The sequence below is a fragment of the Tamandua tetradactyla genome, chromosome 1 (assembly GCF_023851605.1).
Source record: "Tamandua tetradactyla isolate mTamTet1 chromosome 1, mTamTet1.pri, whole genome shotgun sequence".
Taxonomy (NCBI): Eukaryota; Metazoa; Chordata; class Mammalia; order Pilosa; family Myrmecophagidae; genus Tamandua; species Tamandua tetradactyla.
This window is the reverse complement of record NC_135327.1, coordinates 174,101,881-174,108,643: the sequence shown is the minus strand read 5'-3', so window position 1 is coordinate 174,108,643 and position 6,763 is coordinate 174,101,881. Positions and strand designations below refer to the sequence as shown.

At 41.5% G+C, this 6,763-nt stretch overlaps 1 non-coding gene across 1 annotated transcript; it reads right to left on the bottom strand.

Moving 5' to 3' along the window:
• Nucleotides 1-5,414: 5,414 nt before the first annotated feature.
• LOC143653533 (U6 spliceosomal RNA) lies at nt 5,415-5,521 on the bottom strand. Its single transcript, XR_013161354.1, has one exon. It is a non-coding gene; the product is annotated as a U6 spliceosomal RNA (small nuclear RNA).
• Between the last annotated feature and the right edge of the window lie 1,242 nt (nt 5,522-6,763).

The following is a 6,763-nucleotide window of genomic DNA, read 5'->3' as shown; positions in this document are numbered from 1 at the left end:
ATATATATATCACATAATAAGCTATTAAAATAACAAAGCACTGCAAATTGATTAATCAGCATATCAGTTTGTGCAATAGCCTGCACACAATGGTGGGGTCAGGGGACTACCAATACAAGACCTGCAACCTAGGAGAGATGCCAGACAGTGCTGAGGTTCTGCTCTGAGTCCTCATCCCAAGCCTCAGCTTTCAGCACTATTGATTTAGTGGGGACTAAAGAACTAGGTGGAAATAAGTAGTTTAGATTCTTCCTGTGGTAATGTCCTTCTTTCTCTTGCTCAATAGTCGGTTGTTTTTGTTCCCCAAAGTAATGTTCAAGCAACGATCAATTAAAAGGAGTAGAGACTGCAGGAAAGCTTGGAAAAGGGAAGTCCCTTTGGCCAAGGAACCAGTTTTCCCTACACCTCTCTGCTTGCCTCCCTCCCACTCCCAACTCATGCCTATGAAATTCAGCAAGGGGCAGACTCTGAGCATGTGGCCCTGCTGGTACTGGGCTGGTGGCAGGTTGGGTGGGAAGATGCTTGTCAGCATGTGGGCCAAGGGAACACATGGCCCTGAGTTCCTGGGGACAGGAGGGGAACAAGCTTGAGCAGATGAACTGCTAAGCAACAGGGTGGTAATTTCAACCAGGGAACTTTCCAGCGATAAGAAGTAAGAGAATGCAGCTAGTGGGAGAGCATGCACAGGGATGATGAGGGACTTACTCACCCACTCCGCACCTTGGTATCTGTTTATTTTCTTTTAAAAGTAAAAAATGTTTTTCTCTTTAGGAAGCTTTTGATTCTGTCAACTTGCCAAACTGAAAACAAAAGGAAAACATCAACATAAGTTTTCGTCCACCCCGGAGGATGCACTCATAAAGTTCCTCACACTCACATTTAAATTATTTCTGAGCTCCAGGAAGCACAATGGTTGAAGTTAAACACAGAATCAACATACAGAGAATACAACTGTTTCAGGGTTTTAAAAATAGCACAGAGTCAAACATACCAGAGTGTTAACACTAAATGCCTCCGGGTGATGGGATTAAGGTAATTTTTTTCTCCTCCTTCTTTTTACTTTTCTGCAGTGTTCCTCTTTTTTATGATGTGTTAGTTCATAATTTTCAAAAGATACTTAGAAACAGAGGAAAAGGCAATGCAGATTAATAAAAGAGGAAAGGATGATAACTGGTGGTTTCAGAATATCCCATGTGGCAGAATCTGGGATGAATCTTTACATGTGTTACTTGATTTTACCATCACAAGTAGCTTACAATATTGGTTGTACCCTTTTTACTGATGAGAAAACTGAGACCCAAGGAAGTGATTATCTGACCCAAAGTGGTTCAAATGGCAACTGGCAAAGTGAGATTTTAACCCAGTCGTGTCTGAGGTCAAACTGTGTGTCGAAGTGTCAGACAAAGTGGCCGCGTAGGTCTTATTGCTGGGGTGCTTTCACAGGTACAAGTAGTGCACATTCAAAAGACCAGGGTAGAGAATCAAAGTCATACAGGGAAAAGCTCACTCTGATATAATAAAGACAGTGTTAATAATAACCAATCATGTTCATTGATATTAATCACTAAACACAAAACCGAATTTTTTAGTCACACGTTTTGTATTAGCTAAGAAATTCAATGTTTAGTCAAATTCGGTGACACTGAATTTTACCTTTTTCCCATACATCAAGATGAAGATATCAGGTATAATGACAAAAGACTTTCAAACACGGGCCCTGGAAGGAATAGAGAGCAGCTCATCACAGCAGCAGAGGTGGTCCTTGGAGAACTCTGAACACCACAGGTCCTTCAGCCTCCCTCCCCACAGCCAGACTGACCAAGAAGCAAGTGGTAAGGAAACGGTCTCCCAGATCCCTTTTCCTCGCACACTCCTTCCTCTCACTTCTTTTACTTTTTCATCATTCTATAGCATCTTTCCCTTTAATTCAGAGGTTTGTAACCAGGTGGTGGTGGTGGCTTCTGGATATTTTGAGAATACAGGAATATGTTTCAGGGACTCCATGAACTCACTGAAATTTATGCAACCATCATATTTGCATGTGTTGGTGTGTGTAACTATACAAGAAGAGGATCCATAGCTTTCATCAAATTCTCAGAAATGGTGAGAATCCCTTCTTTAATACATACCCCTTCTCATTTGGTCTACCCTCTTTCCCACCTTTTCTGCCTGCCAACATTTCCTTCCCTACATCATTTCCCCTTCCTTGTCCCACCTCCCTTTCCCACCTCCTAAATACTGCCTTCTTTCCGTGTCCTCCTCCTCTTCCCTTCCTCTACCTCTTACTTGAGCTCCTCTGCCACTTCTCCACTCACTGTATTTGTCTCCAGTCAGGCAGCCCTTCTCTCCAGAAGCCAGCCGTGCCAAGCCCAGCCAGTCAATCTCTGGTCAGACCTAGAAGCCGCGGGCATCATCATCAAACAGTCTGGTTATTTCCTTATTGTTTATTCCTGAGAAGGCAATTTGGCTGCAGCTGAGCTCCAGGAGCCCTGGGGGCTGGTCACACTCTCACATGTCAACAGAAGGAATGAGGAAGTTGCCAAGAATAGAAGCCAGGAGGCTGTGGCACCCTTTCTGCCCTGCCCTCCTTGCTCTGCCACAAACCCATCTCTTGCCCCTTCCCTGAACAGTCATTTATTCCAAGTGATTCAGAACACCTCATGACAGAGATGGGCTGAAACCAGAAAGCTTCTAGATGTAGAAGGCATTACCTAGAGCTTGTTTCTCAAGACGCTTAAATAGACGAGGAAGGACAGACTATAGATCTTTTTCTCATGGGGAGTAGTAACTAATAAGTGGTCTCAGGCTGCCATTGAAAACCGTTCTGCAACTGCTTCATGGCTAGAAGATATGCCATCCTACCCCACCCTATCTGGGTCATGGCCAAACTAGAAGAAATGAAAAAGAGAGGGAGCAGTGTTGTCTTATATTTGCTCAGATCATTCCAATAGGCATCCACGGAGTGGCTACTGGGTGTCAGGGACCAGGGACAAGCAGCAATGAATAAAGAGACTTCTAGATGAAAAACTTTACTCCTTAGTGGGGAGGAGTGCATCCGTGCTCATATGTTTAAAGCAGAGTGAAATGCATTCTCTCAAAGCTACTCTAAAAACACCAGGGAAACACGAGGCTGCCATGGGGAGTCAGGGAGAGCTTCCCAGAAGAGTGATGTTGGAATTGGACCTTAAAGGTAGACAAGAACTTTGCAGGCAGATGAGAGGGAAAAAGAAATTTGGGGATGAAGGAATGATAAAAACAAATGAACAGACCTAAGAAAGTGAAGGGACTCTGGATTTCTCCATAGTGTCTGGGTTTCAGTTAGGGTCTGAGCTCCACCAGCTTCCCACCTATGACCTCCTTGAGTAAAGGAACTTAGTGAGATCCAGAAGCACCATGAGAAGTATGAATTTCTCTTGGGAAGTTTCAGCTTCCTTCCATGGCTTTCCCAGCCCCTTGTGTTCTGCCTCCTCTTCTATACTATTACAATCTCCCAACCCCGAGCCTGCTTGCCATCCTCACAGGAGCCTCCCCCTAGAGACACTCACCCATGCTGGGCTCCATCCCACCTCGGGGTCCTGTACACACTGCTTTCTTCTCTCTTTGTTCAAAGCTGAGCTCACATCCCATGCCACCAAGAAGGCCTGCTGAAAAATAGTGCAGCCTCTGCCAATCTCTTCTTGCTCCTAAATCTTACAGCACACAGAGTTTGCACACACCATTTGGCATTTGATAATGGGTTTATATTTTCCTCTAATTGTTTTTTAGTTGGTCTTGCCTTTTCAACTAGATTATAAACAACATAAGGTTGTTTTGCTTTTCTTTTACAGCTTATGTAAAGCCAAGCATGGCCCTGAACACATAGTCAAAACTCAGTAAATACTTCTTTTATTTTTTGATTGGTTAAATGATATATTAATTAAACAAATATCTATATAGGGCACATACTATGTGTCAGACCATGTTTCTGTTACTGAGGAAAGTGAACAAAACCGATGGAATACTAGTGGGAGAAACAGGCACTCAAGCAAACAACTAAATGTATGATATAATGCCCAGTAGTGATGTGAGAGCAAAATAAAACAGAATCAAAGTCTAGACTATACTGTCCTAGTATGGAAGCCAGTAGCGACATGTGGCCTTTGAGTACTAAAATGAAATTTGTCTGAATTGAGATGTGCTGCAAGGATAGCCCATACAATGGATTTCAAAGATTTAGTATGAAGAGAGTATAAAATACTCCACTAATAATATTTTATATTGATTACATGTTAAAATGATAATGTTCTCATTGTTGTGGGATAAATATAATCTATCATTAAAATCTATTTCACTTGTTTCTTTTCTCTTTTTTACTTTTCTAATGTGGATACCAGTCCATTTTAAATGACACATGTGGCTCACATTTTATTTCTGCAGGACAGCTCTGGGCTAGAGAACAACAGGAGGCACCTTCCAGATCTGATGGTCAGGGAAGGCCCCTGAGAAGGTGACCTGTGAGCAGAGAACTGAATTTGCTGAGGAAGAGAATAACGGCAATAACTGGAGAAAAGCTTCCTTGTCAAAAGGCAACAGCAGGTGCCCGGAGACAAGGGCAGGTGGAGCAGAGGGAGCAAGGGATCTATTCTAGTTTGCTAGCTGCTGGAATGCAGTATACCAGAAACAGAATAGCTTTTAAAAAGGGGAATTTAATAAGTTGCTAGTTTAGAGTTCTAAGGCCAAGAAAATATCCCAATTAAAATGAGTCTGTAGAAATGTCCAATCTAAGGCATCCAGGCAAAGATACCTTTGTTCAAGAAGGCTGATGAAGTTCAGGGCTTCTAGCTCATCTGGAAGGGCACATGGCAAACACAGCGTCATCTGCTAGCTTTCTCTCCTGACTTCCTGTTTCATGAAGCTCCCCAGGAGGCATTTTCCTTCTTCATCTCCAAAGTGCTGGCTGAGGGACTCTCTGCTTTGTGGTGCTGCAGCATTCTCTGCTCTCTCTGAATCTCCTTCATTCTCCTAAATGTTTCCTCTTTTATAGGATTCCAGAAACTTATCAAGATCTGCCCAAATGGGTGGAGATATGTCATCAACTAATCCAGTTTAACAACCACTCTTGATTAAATCACACCATCCAGGGAGATGATCCAATCACAGTTTCGAGCATACAGTATTGAACAGGGATTATTCTACTTTTATGAAATGGGATTTTGATTAAAACATGACTTATCTAGGGGGCATACATCTTTTCAAAACAGCACAGGATCAATGGCAGGAAGTGAAATCAGAAAGCTGGTAGAGCAAGATCATGTAGGGCCTTTTAGACTTTGGGAAGAGTTTTTTATATACTCAATGATTTATGCTCCCGCTGATATGCCAGTGACTCAGCATTGCCTCCACCCCTAAATTGTTCATGATCTTTTTTTTTTTTTTTTAATATGGAACGCTCCACGAATTTGCACATCATCCTTATGCAGGGGCCATGCTAATCCCCTTTCTGCATCGTTCCAATTTTCGTATATGTGCTGCTGAAGCAGCAATTATTTGTGATCTTTTAACACAAATTCCACCACCAGTTAGAAAGTCCTTCAGCTTCTCTTAGTACACATTACCAAGACACAAAGCCTAGTTGGCTGAGCCTAATCTCGTGTACATCAGATCAGAGTCTGCCTCAGCCAGGGAGTTGGGCTGGGTTGGCTTCTCCATCCTTGGTGGGGACTCTAGTTGGTCAGACAGAAACAGATGTCCCAGGAGGTGAAACTTTGATTGACATCAGGCGATCAATTCAGAGATGGGATGGGAAAATCAAGTGGATGGGAGAAAGTATTCATTCTTCTCTCCATTCTGCTCTTGTCCCTTCATATTATTTGTTAGGAGAAAGATTGGAAAGGGGCATAAAGCTCTTTGTACATTGTTCTTGGATACTTTGGTCCTAATGAAGGATGATAATAGGCAGGGGGAATTATCTGCAATTGTTGCTCTACTCAAAATTACAATAAAGATGAAAATACCCACTGATGAATGTGAAAGATGCAGATTTTAGATTTGCTGATTCTTTCCAAAACATAACAAAACATATAAAAACCATTCCTTACTCCTGACCACCTGGCTTCTAGAAAATCTTGTCTCTGGGTTTCCTCATGTGGCACACAGTTATTTTCTAAACATCAACTAAAAGTGTTTGTGAACTCTGTTATAAAGTTTTTAGGTCTTAATTTTCTCAGCTGGGAAATGGTACAGCCTCCTGTGGTTCATACCATGCTGACCAACCCTCAGAAGGCTTTATCGGCTCAAAACAAGAGACATGAAACCTTGTGTGTGATACTCCTTTTATCTATGGTATGGGCAGATGTGTAAAACATATGGATTAAAAAAATAAATAATAGGAGGAACAAATGTTAGAACAAATTGAGTAGATTGAAACACTAGTGATCAATGAAAGGAAATGGTAAGGGGTATAGAAAAAAATAGGAGGAACAAAGGTTAAAATATATTGGGTAAATGGAAATACTAGTGGTCAATGAGAGGCACGGGTAAGGGGTATGGTATGTAGAGTCTTTTCTTTTTTCTTTTTATTTCTTTTTCTGGAGTGAGGCAAATATTCTAAAAACTGATCACGGTGCTGAATAGATTACTATGTGATGATATTGTGAGCCATTGATTGTACACCATGAATGGGATGTTTGTATGTTAAGAATGTTCATGTTTATATGATGTTTTGATTTGTCAATTAAAATGAAAATTTTTAAAAATTAAAAAAAAAAAAAAACAGGAGACAATC